Below are 20,670 nucleotides of genomic sequence, written 5' to 3'. Positions count from 1 at the left end.
AATGAACTCAATGTCTATCATCCTCTCACTCCAGATGTTAAGGTTCAGCAACAACAGAGGGAACAACTAGATGTCACGAGGTTCTTAGTGGAGTTGAAATCAGAGTATGAACCAGTTAGGGCCCAAATATTGGGGGGCTCTACCCTTCCTACACTTGAGGAAGTGTTTGCTCGGCTTCGCAGGATTTCTTTGGGACAAACAGAGAATCCCACACAGTATGATAGATCAGCTTTTGTGATAGCTAGAGGAGGTGGACGTGGTACAAAAGGGGGAGGACATGCCTCCCGAGGAGGTCGTGGTGGTAGTCGTGACTCAGGGGGAGGCCGTGGCAAAGAAAAAAGGCAGCTCTACAAGGTCGTGGTGGTAGTCGCCCTCCCTCTAAATGGCCCAATCATGCTGTTGCTAGTGGGGTTGATGTCAGTGATAATCAACAGGCAGACCTAACTCCTTCCACATCTACATCTGTTTCCGGAAGGGAGATAGTGAGTGTACCGCGTGATGAGTATGAGCGGTTCCTTCAATCCACTTCACAGCACACTACTGCTACTCTTGCCCACTCAGGTATAGCTTGCCTATCATCTAAAACCTCTCCTTGGATTATTGACTCTAGAGCCTTTGATCAAATGATCGGGACTCCAGGTGTGTTCTCTTCTCTCCCTGAAACTTCCACATCTCAAACTGTTACCCTTGCCAATGGTTCCTCCTCTCCCATCTGTGGTGTTGGCAATGTTGACATGGCTTCTCTTTCTTTATCATTTGTTCTATATGTCCCTAAGTTTCCATTCAATCTTATGTCTGTTAGTAAATTAACCAAGACTCTTAACTGTTCTGTTACCTTTTTCCCTTCCTCTTGTGTTTTTTAGGATCTCAAGACAAGGAAGAAGATTGGTGGGGGGCATGAAGCTGGTGGATTGTATTATCTTGACGGTGGTGGATCGTCAGTTGCACTTCAGACTTCACTCATTCCTCTACAGTGGCATTGTCGACTGGGACATCCTTCTCTCAAGGCACTCAAGATACTAGTTCCGTCTTTGAGTCATTTGTCAGTGTTACAGTGTGAGTCGTGTCAGTTTAGGAAACATCGCCGCGTTTCCTTCAGTCCTAGAGTTGAAAGTCGTATGTTGAGTCCTTTTGCTTTGGTTCATTCAGATGTTTGGGGCCCGATCAAAATAGAGTCTTATAATGGTTACAAGTATTTTTTCACTTTTATTGATGATTGTTCAAGAATGATATGGATTTATTTAATGAAAGAAAGGAGTGAATTATTTTCCATTTTTCAAAAATTCCATGCTAAAATGCGTACACAATTTGGTGTTCCAATCAAAGTTCTTCGCTCAAATAATGGTCATGAATATTTTCTAACTTCTTTTCAACAGTATTTAGAACAACATGGCATCATTCATCAAACTTCTTGTGCATCCACTCTTCAACAAAATGGGGTGGCTGAACGGAAGAACCGTCATCTCCTTGAAACAACTCGGTCTATTCTTCATCATATGAGTGTTCCTAAACGGTTTTGGAGTGATGTTGTACTTACTACGTGTTTCCTTATTAATCGGATGCCCTCCTTTATTCTTCATGGTCGGTTTCCCTTCTCTATCTTGTTCCCCACCTTGTCTCCCTTTCCATTAACACCTCGTATCTTTGGCTATGTGTGCTTTGTTCACAATCTGAGTCCTGGAATAGAAAAGTTGGATGCATGCTCCATTAAGTGTGTCTTTCTTGGCTACTCTCGGACTCAAAAAGGGTACGAGTGTTACAATCCCATTACTCGAAAGTGCTATGTCTGTCCTAATGTCACCTTTTTTCAGTATGTTCCCTTCTTCTCAGGAACTGAAGCATCTTCGTCTCCACCTTTACTTCCTCTTCCTCTTCCGGTCAGTGATCCCGTTCCGGGTGTTCCTGTTGGAGTTGACTCGTCACCTCATCCAGTGCAAATCCCTACTGAACGACCACCAATTCGGCAAGTGTATACACATTGAACAACACCGGCCCCTCCTTCAGCTTCTACCTTGTCCGCGGATCCTGTCGTTGCGCCTGTTGCTAAACCCTCAGGACTTGACCTACCCATTGCCTTACGGAAAGGTAAACGTAGTTCTACTCTCCATCCCATTTCCAATTTTGTTTCAGTATCTCGCCTTTCCACCTCACATCGCCAGTTTGTTTCACTATTGTCATCTATTTCCATACCTAACAACGTCCAAGAGGCTCTTAGTTCACCTGGGTGGCGGCAGGCAATGGAGGAGGAGCTCTCTGCTCTTCAGCATACTCACATGTGGGAGCTCACTACTCTTCCTCTTGGTAAGCATGTTGTGGGTTGTAAATGGGTGTATACTGTTAAATACTTGCCAGATGGTAGTGTGGAGCATCTGAAAGCCAGACTTGTTGCTAAAGGGTATTCACAGTTGTATGGAGTGGACTATATGGAGACCTTCTCTCTAGTGGCTAAGATTATCTTTGTCTGTGTGTTAATTTCACTGGCAGTTATGTATGATTGGCCCTTATTTCAACTTGACATAAAAAATGCCTTCCTTCATGGTGACCTTATAGAGGATGTATATATGGAGCAACCACCTGGGTTTGTTGCTCAGGGGGAAGCTGGTAAGGTGTGCAGACTGAAAAAGGCAATTTATGGGTTGAAACAATTGCCTCGTGCTTGGTTCGGGAAGTTTAGTGAAGTGGTGAAGAATTTTGGAATGAAACAATGCCAGGTTGATCACTCAGTGTTCAGCTATGACTCAGAAGCTGAAAAGATTTTATTAGTGGTCTATGTGGATGATATTGTCATAACTAGCAGTGACAAGCAAACTCAAGGTTTTTCTGCAAAATCATTTTCAAACAAAAGATCTTGGGACATTGAAGTATTTCTTGGGTATAGAAGTTGCTAGATCAAGACAATGTGTAAACCTGTGCCAAAGAAAATATGTTCTCGATCTATTGGACGAAACAGGACTGTTAGGTGCAAAACCGGCTGAGACTCCTATGGAACCAAATGTTAAGTTGAGTAGTGATACAGGGGAAATATTTGATGATCCTGGAAGGTATAGACGACTAGTGGGGAAGCTGAACTATTTGACTATCACGAGACCAGACATCTCCTTTGCAGTCAGTGTGGTGAGCCAATTTATGCAGAACCTCGTATATCTCACTGGGATGCAATTCTTAGAATTGTAAGATATTTGAAGGGAGCTCTGGGCCGTGGGCTATTGTATAAACCAGGAGGAAAACTTGAAGTAGTTGGGTACACGGATGCAGGTTGGGCGGGCTCTGTGTCTGATAGAAGATCTACTATAGGTTACTACACATTTCTTGGAGGAAATCTTGTGACGTGGAAGAGTAAAATGCAGACGGTTGTGGCTAGAAGTAGTGCTGAAGCCGAGTACAGAGCCATGGCACACACTACATGTGAATTAGTGTGGTTGAGGAATCTCCTACAAGAAATCGGGTTCCACATGGATAAACCTATGAAGTTGTATTGTGACAATCAAGCTGCGCTCCATATCTCATCCAACCTTGTTTTTCATGAGAGAACAAAGCACATAGAGATTGATTGCCACTTTGTGAGGGAGAAGGTTCTTACTGGAGAGATAAGCACAGAACATGTAAGCTCAAGTGATCAGTGGGCAGATTTGTTTACAAAAGCCTTAAGCTCAGGGAGAGTGAACTATATATGTAACAAGCTGGGATTATATGACATATATTCTCCAGCTTGAGGGGGAGTGTTAGAGTTAGCCGAATAAGGGTAGATTAGTCAACTCACCTTGGTTAAGTTATGAGCTTATGTGGCAGCCTTATTAGAGGTTCTCTGTCCCATACTTAAGTAGGGGCAGTTTAGTCCTTGTACACTTAATTAGAAGCCTAATCACTATTAAGAGGTCGACTGATAGGGTTGAGCTATTAGGTTCGACAGTTCTTTCATCTTCTTCTTCTTCTCTTCTTCTTCTTCTTCTTCTTCTCCTTCTCATTCTTCTTCTCCTTACTGGTTCGAACTACTGTAGCAACAGTAGAAACACCTCATATTAGAGATAAATGGAGTTTCTTCAAGTGAAGTTTCCAAAGAATAGCACTCCCACAACAATTGAAGTGTCCACCATCATCATCAGCATCATCCATACATTGTTCCAACTATATGGGGTCGACTACATGAATCCTGTTTCACCATTCCGTTCTATTTGAAGCCATATCCACTGTTAAATTATTAGTGCTTAAATCATTCCTTACTACTTCTACCCATGTCCTTTTTGGTCTACCCCTAGCTCTTCTAGCCCCCTTCCACTTGTAACAAATCACTTCTTCTAATTGGAGCTATTAGCAGTCTCCTATGCACGTGACCAAACCATCGTAGTCCATTCTCTCTCTCATTTTATCAGTTATTGGAGCTACCCCTAGGTTTCTACAGATGGTTTCATTTTTGATCCTATCCTTTCTAGTTTTTCCAAAGTGTCCACAACATAAGACTCTTATTATCCTTTGTATTTATACTTTTTTTATTAGTTACAAAGGAATTTTATTAACTAATAAGCTCAAAAAAAGGATTATACATCAACTAGCTCCCATAGATCTATTCCCAGACCCCATCCACCAAACAAAGAAGCTCCAAATAAATTCTCCCTTGAAACCCCTTGCTTGGCTAGTGACTTAGCCAACTCATTTGCAGATCTGTCAACCCATCTAAAAGATGCCTCTACCTCCTTGCTAGCATCCTGATCTCTCTCAAAACCTGCCTATACATGCAGTTTATTATTCATCCACCCCACCACTAGCATGGAATCCTCTTCAACCTCCATGTGCCTAAGGTTTAGTCGTTCTTAGTCCTTACAATAGAACTGAGATTTCTGACTTAAGCAAGTCTCCATATCTAATATCTTATTTGGCTTGAGAATAGAGAAAGAACTGCTCCATGTCCATTCCTAAAGACTCCCCTAATGCCCAAAGGTCCTAGATTGCCAAAGTGAGCTGCCACCAAAGTTCATCTTTATTCTATTTCTTCATGAAGGACCCAGTTGTTTTTGAATCTTTATCTTCAAAATGGAAGAGACTGTGACCACTCCCCACCCTCTCACTATGCCATCCACTGAAAAAATACTGAATATCTCTATTGTCTTGACCCAATGTATTTACCTTAGGGAAAGCGCTTCTCAGAGGTCCCAAGTGCAGTGTCCGATTGGCGGGTCTAGCTCAGAGGCTGGCTCTGATGTTTCTGTTGATAGTCTGGATTATCTACCAGGGTGTAGGAGGTCCAAAAACATTGCAGACTTTTACGATGTAATAATAGCTACACACGTTTATAGGGGTGCTCGTAGCATGAAGAGGGAGAGGAAAATCCTTGCTCCTGGTTTAGCTTTTGTGATGGTTTGTTCGTGTGTTTTTTTGTTCGACCTTTGTGGTCAAAGTTGTCCCTCCATTTTGTGGTCTGTTTTGGTGGGCCCAGGCTGTGTTTTTTTGGGTTTTGTTTCTGGCTGTCTTTTTGCCTTTAGGTTGCTGAGCTAGCTCTTGGCACCTCCTCTAGTATATGACTTGTATGCTTTTTCAGCTTCTTTTAATTAATACTCTATCTTTCTCAAAAAAATTCAATAGCACCCCCCCGGCCCCCCCATGCACCTTACACCCCATCTATACATTTATTTATATACTAAAAGGTCAAACTATTCCAATATAAAAATGTAAATACTCCCACGTCGGATTTATTTAGAACTAAATATATTGTACAAAGTGTATCAACAAGAATTCATAAAATAAAAAAAATAAAAAACAGTGACAACCAACCAGCCATTGAGATTCAAGCATCCATAATAATAACTACATCAAAGGATATAATGCCACCAATTGAATGGACTAATACCAACCAATTGTTGTGGGCAGTGGTCCAACTTTTATTGAAGAAAAGGCTTTCATGATGGAAATAAAGAAAAGATGCAGATGAGAGGTGTCCACATGAATATAAGATGAAAACTTGCAGATCCATCTTTGGACCAAAAAAAACGGAAGAAGAAAAAAGAAATTAGTAGGATATGGATTTGTTGCTTACAAAAAGATCTTTCGCATGCTTCTTCTAGCTAATCCATCAGCCACCAAGTAAAGATCTATAGGAATCCACCGCAGATTTTCATTATAAGTTAAGAATCGTGCTTGTCTCATTCAGGTACTGTGCCAGCATCCATGGACCTCATCATTTTACTTGAGTTACACATCAGTGACAATGTGGGGAGCTGTGATCTTTTCCCAATTCTAGAACCTCAGACTTGACAATACTAGAGTCCCCAATGTGCCCACTACAGAATCAAATCAAAGAGCCATTGTAATTAGTGTTGTAAGGCTTATTTAATTGTTACTTTATAGTTGCTGTTAGTAGGCTGACTTCTTAAGATATTGTCAGTTAGTTACTTGTCTCTTTTTTCTTATTAGTTTGGTTCTAGGGTGTGCCGCCAGGGGCATACTTGTATTTTCTATTCTTTTTATTAAGTTAATATAAATAGAGAACTGGCGGCAGCCAGCAGTATCTTTTCTCCCTCTCAATCGTATCTCCCTTTTCTTCTCTTTCTCTCTCTCTCTCTCATCTCCCACTCTCCATGAATGATTACATGGTATCAGAGCAGGTTTTCTGGGCTGTAAAAGACCTATGTTCCCTCCTGTTTTGAGCAAGGTTTCCTTCTTTAAATTCTTGGACATGGAAGATAGAGAAACCCAAGTAGGTTATTGGCGGAAGCCCTAGCAGATTTCTGGCGGCACTTCCTGTGTTTTTTCCTTGGTTGTAATAACAAGGAAACCCTAGTCGGAGAAGGGCGATGCTGATAGAGACTCTCTTCCTTCTCTGCTCGATCCTGTGAAGTCAATTTCAGGTTGGCACCTTCGTACAGGTGCTAGACAGGTGTGTTCTTGCTTTTGTCTTCTTTGGCCAATGGTATGAAGGGCTTACTCCTTGGTTATATATACTTGTTTGGATGTTGGATTGTTAGACTGTATGAGCTGCAGTAGGACTGATAGTAATGTCTGCCTTGGTTGTGTTGATCTGATTACCGGGCTGATTTAATGACTGAACCATCTCAGAGTTTATTTCAGCAGTGTCTTGTTCTCTTCCTCGCATCCTAGAAGTAAATTCCTTGAGGGTTGGTATTCTGTTTATGGCTGCTATGTAGTTGTGTCGTGTTTGGACTGTTTTTCAGCAATATCCTATGGCGAATTATGAATCAACCGCATCGGGGGTTACACCAACCCGCAGCACAACTGGTATGGGAGGGGAAAACATGATTTTTCCCATGCCAATTACCCCTTTAAATGGTCTGAACTACCTGGAGGGGGCTAAAAGCGTAAAACTCTATGTAACAGCAAGGGGTAAAGCTAGTTACATTAATGGAAGGGTGAAAGAACCCAAGGGTGAGACAGCTGAACATGATAGGTGGGACCAAGAAAACAGTATGGTGATGTCTTGGCTCCTCGCAGCCATGGAACCTGATGTGAAGAAGAACTTTATGTGAACAGACACCGCTAGTGAGATCTGGGAACAGGCCAAAACTACCTATTCTGAGCAAAGGCATTATGCCAAGGTTTACTAGTTACAACCTGAATCTTCAACCTATAAACAGGGAAACCGTAGTTTGTCTTCATATTATTCAGCCCTTACCTCCATATGGAAAGAATTGGATCATTATTAGGCTATAGAATGGAAACATGATGATGATGCTAAGGCCTACAAGAAGTTGGTCTCTCAGCAACGTGTGTTTGCCTTCTTGTTGGGACTGAACCCTGCATATGAATCGTTGAAGGTTCATATCCTAGGAAGCAAAGAGTTGCCAACGGTTCACGAGGTATACTCCCTTGTTCAATCGGACGAAAGCAGGCGGAATGTGATGGTTACAGCTGAGGGGGAGCAACAAGTTGCTTTGGCTGCAATGAATAATAACTCCACGGGGAAGAAAAGTGACACTAAGAAGACTGGTGATAAAGATAAGTTGTTCTGTAACCACTGTCGGCATTCACGGCATACACGTGACACTTGTTGGGACATCCACGGGAAACCCAAGTGGGCAGTGAAGAATCAAGAACAGGGTAAAAGTCAAGGTCAGAAAAAGATGAACACAACACAAAATGCAGCACATGTGGCAACCCAAGATACTCAGGTTGCCGGTAGTACCCGGGACCACCCTAATATGTTTGACCCCAAGGAAGATATAATGAATTCCTTCAGAGAGCACCTGGAATCTTATGGTAGGGCTTTGCGACAAATGGACAGCTCAGTCACTGGTACTCCCTCTACTTCATTTGCATTTACTTCAGGTAATACGGCTTTTGCATTCCATGTCACTCCCACGGATTTTCCTTGGATCATTGACTCAAGGGCCTCCAACCACATGACCGATAAGCCAAACTTGTTTCAAACTTATAGCCTTTTGTCAAGAAGGGATAGAGTGAGACTTGCAGATGGTTCTTTTTCCTCCATTGTAGGCCAATGATCAATATCTCTTCCCCATGGCCTTAACCTGAATTGTGTATTGCATGTCCCTCAACTTCCTATAAATTTGCTTTCAATTAGTAGCATTACAAGTTCTTTAAACTATAGTGTAACATTTTTTGTTGATTCATGTGTTTTTCAGGACCTAACTTCTGGGAGGACGATTGGTAGAGGGAGCCTAGTGAATGGTGTCTACATTCTCGACAACAAAGCTGGTCTCTCGGTGTCATCCCCAGAGTCACATAGTCAGTCAAATAAGAGTCAATTTTTTTTTGTGGCATTGTCGTTTAGGTCATGTTTCTTTCGAAATAATAAAGTCTTTGTTTCCAGTTTTATTTAAGTCATGTTCAGTGTCAGAGTTCCAGTGTCAAATGTGTCAGTTGAGCAAACAATGTAGAACAACTTTTCACTCAAGTAATAAAAAATCAAATGTTCATTTTCATATTGTGTATTCTGATGTATGGGGGCCTACCAATGTAATCTCTGAGGGTGGATATAAGTACTTTATCACATTGATTGATGATTACTCTCGCTATACATGGGTAATTCATATGCGTAGTAGAGACGAAGTTCCAAAGATTGTGAAAGATTTTCAAATGATGGTATTTACGCAATTCCATGTTAAAATACAGATCTTCCAATCCGACAATGCAAAAGAATACTTCCATGGGGAGCTCAATGAGTTCTTTGTCTCCCACGGATCTATTCATAGGAGCTCATGCGCCAGAATACCACAACAAAATGGTGTTGCAGAAAGAAAAAATAGACACTTCCTTGAGGTACCTCGCGGGATGATGCTACATATGAATGTTCCAAAAAGGTTTTGGGTGGATGCTATACTTGCAGCTGCTTATGTCATCAATCGCATGCCCTCCAAAGTGCTGAACTACATGGCCCCTCATCAGTTATTGTACTCTCAATCTCCTTTATTTTCCATTCCCATGAGAGTCTTTGGTTGTCGTGCCTTTGTCCATGATTTGTCTCCATCTCGAGGTAAGTTAGACCCTCGGTCCATTCCTTGTGTCTTTATGGGGTATCCCTCCTCTCAAAAAGGGTATTGGTGCTTTGATCCCGCTAGTCGTAAGTTTTTTGTGTCTATGGACGTGTCCTTCTTTGAGTCTGAGCCATTTTTCCTTGCTTCTCCTCAGGGGGAGAGTAGTAGTGTGGAAGAGGAGAAGCAAGTTCAGGTATCCCTTCCTTCTATTCCGGACCTTGCTCCCTTCCGTGTCTTCCAACGTACACGTCGTAGAGATCAGCGATGTGATAGAGATGTGGAGCAGCCAAACACTGAGCAACCGACACCATTAGACTCCCAGGAGGTAATTCCACTCCCTAACCCTACTCCTACTGTGGATGACCTTGACATTCCTATTGCTCAACGAAAGGGAGTCAGGTCATGCACTACCAAACACCCCATTATCCGTTTTGTTTCCTATGATCACATTTCCCCCTCATACCGAGCCTTCCTATCTGCAGTTGATTGCATCCCTATTCCCAGAAATGTTGCAAAAGCCTTAAAATGCCCTGAATGGACAGATGCCATGAAGGAGGAGATTAATGCTCTTCACAAAAATCAAACTTGGGAATTGGTGGATCTTCCAAAGGGGAAAGACCCCGTGGGGTGTAAATGGTGTTCACGGTTAAGCACAAGGCGAACGGAACAGTTGAAAGGTACAAAGCAAGATTAGTAGCCAAAGGGTACACACAAGTATATGGGGTTGACTATGATGAGACTTTTGCTCCAGTAGCTAAGATGAACTCAATTAGGATTCTCCTGTCCTTAGCTGCTAATCTTGACTGGGAATTGCATCAATTAGACATAAAGAATGCTTTTCTGAATGGTGACTTAGAGGAGGAAGTATACATGGTTCAACCCCCTGGATTCTATGCCAAGGGAAGTGAAAATAAGGTGTGCAAGCTGTAAAAGTCTCTTTATGGCTTAAAACAGTCTCCCAGAGCCTGGTTCAGTAAGTTTCACATGGCGGTTCAACAGATGGGCTTCAAACAATGTTAGTTTGATCATACACTTTTTATGAAGAGATGTCAGGAACAGGTTGTTGTATTGATAGTGTATGTGGATGATATCATCATTACAGGAAGTTGGAGCTCAGATATACAAAAATTGAAACAATTCCTTGCATCTAAATTTGACGTGAAAGATCTAGGTCCCCTGAAGTATTTCCTTGGGATTGAAGTTGCTCGCTCAAAAAAGGGTATCTTTATCTCTAAAAAAAATACACCCTTGATCTATTATAGGATACAGGCAAATTAAGTGCAAGGCTGGCAGATACTCCCATGGATGTTGACCACAAGTTAGGTGACTGTGTTGATGAACCTTTGAAAGATGTGAAACAGTTCCAAAGGTTAGTGGGAAAGCTGATTTATTTGTCCATGACCCATCCAGACATTAGCCTATTCCATTGGGGTCCTAAGCCAGTTCATGCACTCTCCTAAGAAACCACACATGGAGGCAGTGGAGAGAGTTCTTAAATACTTGAAGAAATATCCCGGAACAGGTCTACTATTCAGTAAACACAATCACCTAAAGGTGGAAGTCTTTACAGATACTAATTGAGCAGGAGCTGTGGATGACAGAAAGTCCACAAGTGGGTATTGCACATTTGTGGGAGGAAATCTAGTGACCTGGAAGAGCAAGAAACAAAGTGTGGTAGCAAGGTCAAGCGTTGAAGCTGAATATAGAGCTATGGCACATGGGGTGGCTGAAATCCTTTGGCTAAAGAATCTTCTAGGGGAGCTTGGAGTTGTTATTATAGTCCTATGTCTCTTTACTGTGACAACAAGGCTGCAATAAACATCACCAGCAACCTTGTCCTACATGAGAGGACCAAGCACATTGAGATGGACAAACACTTCATAAGGAAAAAATTGGAAAAAAGAGAAATTTGCATCCCTTATGTCAACTCCAAGGAACAACTTGCTAATGTCCTCACAAAGGGGCTTCCATACTCACGGCACAATGAGTTATGTGACAAGTTGGGCATGATAGACATATTCAGTCCAACTTGAGGGGGAGTGTTGTAAGGCTTATTTAATTGTTACTTTATAGTTGCTATTAGTAGGCTGACTTCTTAAGATACTGTCAGTTAGTTGTCTTTTTTTTTCTTATTAGTTTGGTTCTAGGGTGTGCCGCCAGGGGCATACTTGTAATTTCTATTCTTTTTATTAAGTTAAAATAAATAGAGAACTGGCGGCTGCCAGCAGTATCTTTTTTCCCTCTCAATCGTATCTCCCTTTTCTTCTCTCTCTCTCTCTCTCTCTCTCTCATCTCCCACTTTCCATGAATGATTACAATCAGTAATGATCCCACCATTTCTAGATGGACCTAGGTTCCCAATAGAATTGTCAACAACATCAATGAAGAGTTTGATGTGACCATCAACCGGAGGAGGTTGAGGGCCCCTAGTCTGAGGCTAAAGGGTTTCTTCAAAGTTCCTTTGCAAGGTGTTGAAAGATGTACCCCTGAACTCATCCATGGATAAATTCCTTTTAGGGAACGGCTCAAACAGCACAGATTACAAAATGAAGACTGAAGTTTCTCAACCATCCCTAGTAGCACAATAGAATGTTAATTGGCAACACTTATAACCCAGTACATCTCCTAAAGCCCAAAAAATCACTTCCAAGAGAAGGATAGAATAAGTATCACATTTTCATTTCATCTTTTAACCCCCAGAACTTATATACAACATGAAAAAGTAATCAAATCCCTATTTTGTGTTCTGCTTCAATTGAATTCTAGATCACTCAGATTTCTCAGGTGTTAGGCAATCAAAAAATGAATAACAGAATTAGTACCAAGAAAACTGATTTATGCAAAAGAAGTCTGGAAAATCTGTTATGAGTAGGAAGATCCTGCACTTCATATCGTCACATTTATGACTCTCAACTGAGATTGAAGACAAAAAATTAAAAAATAAAAAGTAGAAGTGATGTTCTGTACGAGTTGAAACAAGAAAGAGCTGGGAATCTTTTTCACTCATATCATTCCTCACTTGACAACCTCAAAGCAGTGCAAAATGAAAAGGCTAAATTATCTCAATTATCAAAAACCCATATGGGCTTTTCTAATGGTTTTTTTTTCAAAACAGACATATATAAATTACATAACCAAAAAAAAAAAGAGTTGCGAAATCTGTTAATTACACTAGAGCACATATCAATCTCAAGGAAAAGCTGGATTAAGAAACTCAACAACTACAAGCTAGATTATTTAAAACTTCCGTGGAAAAATAAAAATGTGTAATTCAGCCAATGCACTGAATGGAAACAAAATTAGTAAAAAAGAGACCCGGCATCCAACACCTACAAGCTAGAAACTCAACGACACAAATAAATTAGGCATCCAACCAGTGCTTAGAATCGCCCCACAATCTACTACTTCAATAATTACAAATTTTCAACGAACACGAACTTCAGAATAAAATAAAGAACTTCTAAGAATTCAAAGTAAAAAAGAAAAGAAAAACACCGTGATTCTGGGATACCTAGATATGGGAATTCACCTTTAAAGCTAGGTAGAAGTTGCAGAGCATGGATATTATGATGGTTTCGAGAGGCAGGTGGATGCAAGCAAAGTAAGGTGTGCAGGTTTCGTCAAGGTACGCACAACAAGAGAGGCTGGGGACTTCATCCTACGGGAGAGAAACAGTCCTTAACTCGGTCAACGAAGGAATGCGCACGGTTTTAAGAGGGTGATTAGATTAATTTGCTGAGACGTGTTGGAATACTTTTGCTTCCAACGATTTTTCCCTTTTTTGTTTCTGGGTAAAGGATTTTTATCGTTGAGTGACTTCGGTACACCTCATAAATTTTTTCGAGTTTGTACGGTTGTACCATTGAGACAGCTGGACAGTAATTCATATAATTCAACGGGTTGGTGGGTTTGAGACAATAAATTTAGAAAATCAATAAAAGTTTTTGAGAGGAATACATCATAAATTTCTCAGTTAACTATATTACTCGAAATAAAGAGTTACAGAAAAATGGATATTCGGAATCCTTCAGGATAGTGTCCATACAAGACAAAGGGATCCAAGTTTTAATTAACTGTGCTAGTTTATGGATGTTCATAGCTCTATTTACATAACAAAAAAGAAACAATTTGGATTTGCTCTAACAAATGTCAAATCTGATCCAAAAGATGAAGAGCATGCCAAGGGAAGTCCATTCTTAATTAGATTCAAAGTCTTGAAGCACAACTTGACCATCTAGGCAAACCAAAATATTAGTCTAGTGTCTTTCAGCAGCTGCTTTGAGACCTAGGTAGACGGCCATCAATTCTGCTTCCTAGCAAGACTCGGCTAGAAAAAAATAGCATCAAAAGCACTTAGAAAGAAAGTTGATTAAAACCCAGATCAATATTTTTATAAAAAATGTGAATTTTTTGTTAAAATACCTTAATTTTTGAATTTTGTCCATTTTTAATTGTAATGGTAAAAATGTAATTTAAACAATTATTTTTCTCCTCACTCAAATACCTCTCATTAAGTCTTATATTAAATCTATGGGTCCCCTCTCAACCAAATTTCAAATTACAGATCCCACCTATAAGTGTTCTGGATGGCATTTGTAAAGTTTGTGATCTTCTTGATTCTAACCGACAATGGAAATTGAATTTTCTTCACAGATTTTTTGATCCGATTTCAATTCGAAACATTCTTAAAGTCTCTATATCTACTAGATCAAGTGGTGATGATGGCTGGGTGTGGACGTTAGAGTGTAAAGGCATTTTTTCTATAAAATCTGCCTATAAACATCTATGCTCTATTTCAATTGACTCTCAAGATGGTGTGTTTTGAAGGAGGTTCTGGAAGTTGAAGATTTACCCAAGGGTTTTACTATTTTATGGAAAATCTTACATGGAGAACTGTATACACGGGATAAGCTTTTTGGTGTAGGGCTTGAAACGTTATGCCTTTTTGGGTGTAACCACATTGAATCAATAGAGCATTTATTTTGGTATTGCTCATTTTCTAGAGCTATTTGGTTTGGGTCTTCTTTATCATGGAGACCAAATCAACCTTCCAAATATAACTATTGCTGAATGGTTTCGGAATTTTGTGATTGGTGCACAACGTCATGATGAGGAGATGATGTCTAACCTGATTTTCACGACTATTGTGTTGTAGAAGATTCGGGATGCTCGTAACAAATGCAGTTTCCAAGGGTATTCGGGATGGACTTCAGAATGTGTATTGTTTCTGTTAGGGTGCAACTCGAGTGGGTTGGGTTGGGTTTATGGTCAACCCTGGCCCGACCCTAAAATTTGGGCTTAATGCCCGAGCCTGAGGTCAAGCCCGATTTTCCCAACCCGAGCCTAGTCTACCCTGTAATTTGATGCACTCGGGTTGGTCGATGAACCCACTCTAAAATTATACATATATAAATGTATTTATGCAAATATATGTACATATATTTATGTATGTATGTAAATATGTATGCAAAATATATATACAAATATGTATGTATATATATGTAAATATGTATGCAACATTTACACACACACACACACACCGGCTCGAAAAATAAAAAAGCCCAACTTCTTGGGCCTGAGCCCAGCTCGAGGACCAAAAATCCAAGCCCAGCCTGTGTAAAATTTCAGGTTGGGCCGGTTTGGGCTCGGGTTGGGCCTGCCCAAGTTGCACCCCTAGTTTCTATGTGGAATGGCATAATATTCAACAAAAAGCAACACATGAGGATGTGGGGGTTTAACACATGCGTAGGAATATGAAATCAAACTTGTCCCTATTGAGGTGGATGTCATTATTTACACTGATGCTGCTGTCAAAGACGAATCTAGTTCTTCTGTGTGGGTGATTACTGGCGTGAATTATAGGTTCATCAAGGCGGGAGTTAGTCCATTTCCTCTTTGTGATGTTGAAGGTGTGGAAGCATGCGCTATTCTCTCTACTTTAAAGCATTGTTCAGCATTTCATCATGAAAAAATTTGTGGTAAATGACAATCTCAACCTGATTACTGCCTTGCAAGGGACAGTGCTCTCATCTTTATGGGTTACTCAACCAGTTATATCTGACATTAAGAACGTTGATGCTTTTTTTGATTATTTATCTTTCATTCATGTGTATAGATCTTTAAATTTGATTTCTCATAATTTGGCTACAAGGTTTAGGGGAATTCAACATTGATCCATTTGGATTTCTCCTCTTGATGTATTCCTTGACTTTTTTAGAAATTGAAATTTTAATTGCAGTAAAAAATAAACTCCTACCAGCATTTATTAAAACCAATTCATGACTAGAATACCCCTATTTTTGAATTTCGTCCCTCCCTAATTGTGATCTCACAAAATGTAATTTGACCTACTACATGTCTTCTCATTCAATCCCCATTAAATCTTACATTTAGGGTGTTAACTCCCATTAGACATGTTCATGGGCCAAGCTCAAGCTTGGCTTTTGTCAAAATTCTAATGGGCCCAACTCGAAGCCCAAAACCGAGACAGTGTAAACTTTGGTCTTAAGCTTGGCCCGTGAATAGGTCTAACTCCCATTCTTTCATTGAATCCTATATTAATTAATCATATTAAAGAAAAAATAAGTGTGACAAAGAATAAATACTTTTATAAATGATAGAAATAAAATACAAATTTAAAACCAACCAAAAAATGGAGTTATTTTCTATTTGGTTGTGAGTCAACAAAATGTGTCAACCCTTGATGTCATAGTTAAATAATAATAATAATAATAATAATAATAATAATAATAATAATAATAATAATAATAATAATAATTAGAAAAATGAAAATACACAAAAAATATACAAAATACAAAAAATGTTGTAGAAAACATTTGTGCATTTTTTAATATCATATATTTATCATATTAGACAAAAATAACAACCTAAAAATGGAGTTGTTTTCTTGTTTAGTTGTGAGACAACAAAATGTGTCAACCCTTGGTGTCATAGTTAAATAATAATAAAATTTTAAAAAAATATGAATATGCACAAAAAATAAAAAATACCAAAAAAATTGTAGAAAACATTTGTGCACTTTCTAATATTATATAATTATCATATTAAAAAAATACCAACCAAAAAAATGGAGTTTTTTTCCTTTTTGATTGTGAGTCAACAGAATGTGTCAACAATTGATGTCATAGTTAAATAATAATAAAAAATAAAAAATATGAAGATACACAAAAATACAAAAAGTACAAAAAATGTAGAAAACATTTGAGCACTTTCTAATATCATATATTTATCATATTAAATAAAATAAGTGTGACAAATCAAAATAATTTTAATAGACATAGAAATATTAAAAAAATTGTAGAAAATTTTAGAAAACATATTATTTACTATCATCATTAATTAAGGGTGCAACTTGGGTAGGTCCAACCTAAACCTAACCCGACCCAACCTTAGTTTTTGCATTGGGTGGGCTTCAGTTTTTTGGGTTGTAGGCTAGCTGGGCTTGGGCCAGAAAACTCAGGCCTTACCCAACCCAACCTGAGCGTGTGTGTGTGTATTATATTTATATAAAATATCTTTTTTTAATTACTAATATATGTATGAAGTATGTAAACAAACATTTGTAAATGAAATTTGTACATATTTTCAATTAATTCTACTCTTAAATTGGGTTATTAAGTCCATTAAAAGATGCATATGTAAAATTATGTACATAAATTCTTTTAAACCCAACCATCTCACCCGAGCCCAACTAACCCAACTCTGTCCAACTCAAGCCCAAACCAACCTGAATTATGTTGAGTTAAGCTCAAGTTGGGTCTCAATTGATAAAATTAGGCTTAACCTCGGGTTGGGCTAGGTCTGAGCCCAAGGTTCACACCTTTAGGGTTGGGCCTGGATTGACCTTCAACCTGACGCAACCCACCCAAATTGCACCTCTAATCATCACCATCATCATCGTAAAAAATTTTGGAATGCAAAGCATGTGCACCTTACAAGTATCATCAAAAGAACTAATATGAAAAGGACAAGTTCATCCACAAAAAGAATAAGAATATTCGGGATATCATGAGTGAGAGTTAAAGTCAAGGGAAGATTAAGGTAGTATTTAGACCCAATGTTGTTTCTTGAAAGGTGTTTTTTTGAGAAAACTGTGTTTCATTGACATGGTGTTTTGATGCAATCCATAATTATGCTCCAACAAACATAAAATTATATAGCTAGTTGTTAGTGAATTTGTAACAATTAATTCATTAAAAGATAAGTTCTGACAACTAATTTTTCTTTCAATGCTCCAATAGTTAATTTTGCATTTGATATTCTAACAATTAGTTTTGCATTTAACTCAACAAAGTCTTCCCAACTATTTGAATTTAATTAGCTGCAATTAATTAAGTTTACTTTTTTTAAGTTTATATAGAAGTAAAAATTCCAATTTATTTTGTTTAGTTGTTCAAAGTCTACTCGGTCACAAAGGGAAATTAACCACCTTTACCTTAATTACAAAAGGCAATAGATCATCAGATCGATGTACACCTGAACTGAAGAGCTTTAAGTCCTTTAAAGCGCATATATGCACCCTGCCACACGTTGGTTCCAGTAAGCTACCACGTACATATATACTACTGCTGGAAACTTCTTCCTACTCATTAGTCATCATCAACGAGCGAGGCTCCCTCCCATACCACATAGTCCCATTCATGACAAGTATACGTTTGTTCACTCACCCATACATCCCAACACCGAACTGTGCGAACTGACGTGTCATCTGGGTAGATTCCTCTGTTGACAGCACAGGTGGTCGTCTGTCGATCGAAGCCAAATTTCTTCTTTGTGCTTGGCATGCATATATCAGAACAGTTGGGTTTTGGTGGGTGTGAGAAGCTTGAAACTGGAAGCCGGCCGGGGTGAAGCTGCAGTAGGTAAGACCCAGCTGCCTATATACCATGTAGAGCCTGTAAATACGTGGCTTTGATATAAACACCTATGGATGCCGTGTGACCAATTTGTCTGAATGCAAGCTTTGTCCGTTCAGGACATATATATATATATATATATATTTATAGAAGACTTGGTGTTAATTTCTCTCTCTATATATATGCTGAGCATTGATTCAAATTACCTCAAGGTAAGTAATTGCTCTGCATTAATTTTGTTAATTACTTCAGCAATTTGGTATGTAATTGTTTCTAGATCTGTAATTTGGTTTTTCTCTGGATATGATGAAAAAACAGTTCATTTTCATGCTTTCTGCTTTAAACTTTTGATGGCACGGAATTTGGGAATTGAAAGACCAAACTTGATTTGATTTGATTATTGGACGTAGAGAGTATCGTATCGTCATGATAGCAGAAATTCTGACCTTCACAGCAGCGGCGTTAAGATGGTGTGTGATTTGTGGGGGGAAATGCTTTTCCAAGCTGAAAAAGAAATATCTCCATCCCAACTCAAATTCACAACGTCAAACTCCACCCCAGAATGTCGACATTCATGTTGATCAGCTCCAGCTGAATATGTTAGGTACAGGAATTAACGTCTCTGAGTAGTCATAATTTGTTATTGTTTATTCATTACACCATTAAAACTTATGTTTCAGAAGCGAAGCTCAGAACGCTTTTAATTTCTCCGTTTGTTATCTCAAGTGGTGGATGATTCCTCAAGCGGTCAACCTGGTTTCGACCGTCTAAACTATCAACTTGACAAGGCAGCATCCGCACTTGCTCCGATTTATAGCAAGATTCAAGAAGCTCCGCCAGCTGACATGGAAAAATCTCAGGAAGATCATCCTCCTGCCGCTACCCAAGTCCAAGTCGTCGACAAGGGAAAAGCTCAGGCAGATCCTCCTGACAAGGGAAATATTGAGGCAGCCCCTGACGAAGGAAAAGCTCAGGCAGCAGCTCGTACCGAAGTCGTCGTCGACGAGATAAAAGCTTAGGCAAATCCTCTCTCAAAGTGGTTCGATCACCGACAAAGGAAAATGGTTCAGACAGCTCTCAGCCTCACAACTTATGAATAGCTGTGTGTATGATACGCCTTGGAATACCTCTATCTGTGTATGATTCTTGTTAATTGACACATGAAATGAGATTATTTTCATTTTAATTTTAAACAGAATTTGAACCTAATACAGCATCATTAATTTAATTTATAGTGGATTCAGTTCGACTTGGCATGAAAAGTGGAAATGAGCTAGCTAATATATATATGTTGACTCCTAAATAAGTTGATCGATCTCATTATTTTCCTAACAATAAATAAATGGTTCCATTCTTTGAATACCTCTATCTGTGAGTTTCCGTTCACAGTTCTCCGGCGAAGGTAGCTATGGATGGCAGTTTCTGTCTCTAGTAACGATTGTTATGTGTGGAGTTTTGCCATTCTTTGCGGATCTATTCCAACCATGGATTGGAGATATACTTGTCTTTATTTCACCTTTGACCTTTGTTTGGTTCCAGAAGTTTGTATTTTGATTTTTTGAAGCCTCGTTGGCGGCATTCTTTAGTAAATTTCTGTGGGCCAAAAAAAGTATTAGAGCTAAGTTATTTATACTTAATAAGATTGTGTTAATGAACCTTAGAAACTACAAAATTTAATGGTTTTAATTCTTAGGATGTTTTTAGGTTAAAAAAGAGTTAATAATCAAGAAATACTTGTTGAAAGCAGAAACAAGAGTTTTCAAATCTTTAGACAAAAATATCTAAGATATGTCAATTAATTGTGATAATTTTTTTTTCCTAAATAGGAGATAAGCAGCTTTTCATTTAAAATCAAATGGGGGGATACATGTCTTCATAAGAGATTCACCAAAACGGTCCAAACCAACGGGGAAAAGTAACGACTCAATGCCACTACCTCCTGAAGTCTTCATAGCTTTTGCAATGGCATGAGCCAGACGGTTTGCCCGCCGGTTACAATGCTGGAAAGTTACATGAGTAAAATGCCGGGAAAGGCTACTACAATGCATGTAGGGGGGAGAACCTATGTTCTGTTGGCACTGCCTTGATTAAGCGGTTCCGCACATCCGAGTCTTGTGGCTCTTACTTCTGCATCTAGGACTGAAATACACGGGACTCTTAAACCCCGTGCTCCAACGACGTCCCATTTGAATTCCTGATGACACAAGCTATGTCCACCCAGCCCGAAGACTTGTCAAAGCTTGCATCACAATTTACCTTAAACATTAAGGATTACAGTGGTGTTTTGGACGTGTTTTGGACTGTCTTCAGGGGGGAAAAAGTTCCAATCATAGATGAGATCCTCTGAAAAT

The 20,670-nt window shown here is 39.2% G+C and overlaps 1 protein-coding gene and 1 long non-coding RNA gene across 6 annotated transcripts in view; one reads left to right on the top strand and one right to left on the bottom strand.

The window, feature by feature from the left end:
- The window catches only part of LOC148862199 (cold-responsive protein kinase 1-like), a 46,874-nt gene extending 33,624 nt beyond the window's left edge, over positions 1-13,250 (bottom strand). Inside the window, exons 1-2 of one of the 5 annotated variants that reach the window (XM_088986812.1) lie at positions 12,973-13,195; positions 6,029-6,272 (exon numbers count right to left, since the gene is read on the bottom strand). The gene's annotated coding sequence lies outside the window, so the exon portion shown is untranslated. Of the gene's footprint in view, positions 1-6,028; positions 6,273-12,954 lie in introns of all 5 variants that reach the window. The other 4 variants (XM_088986813.1, XM_088986810.1, XM_088986811.1 and 1 more) reach the window with 4 other exon arrangements.
- Positions 13,251-18,540: 5,290 nt separating this feature from the next.
- On the top strand, positions 18,541-19,547 carry LOC148862198 (uncharacterized). The gene is made up of 2 exons (XR_016113217.1): positions 18,541-18,923; positions 19,046-19,547. It is a non-coding gene; the product is annotated as an uncharacterized LOC148862198 (long non-coding RNA).
- Positions 19,548-20,670: the final 1,123 nt, after the last annotated feature.

The sequence above is a fragment of the Nelumbo lutea genome, chromosome 4 (genome assembly GCF_056320005.1).
Source record: "Nelumbo lutea isolate HS-2025 chromosome 4, American lotus-T2T, whole genome shotgun sequence".
NCBI lineage: Eukaryota > Viridiplantae > Streptophyta > Magnoliopsida > Proteales > Nelumbonaceae > Nelumbo > Nelumbo lutea.
The sequence above is the reverse complement of the archived record's forward strand: the minus strand, read 5'-3'. Positions and strand labels throughout refer to the sequence as shown.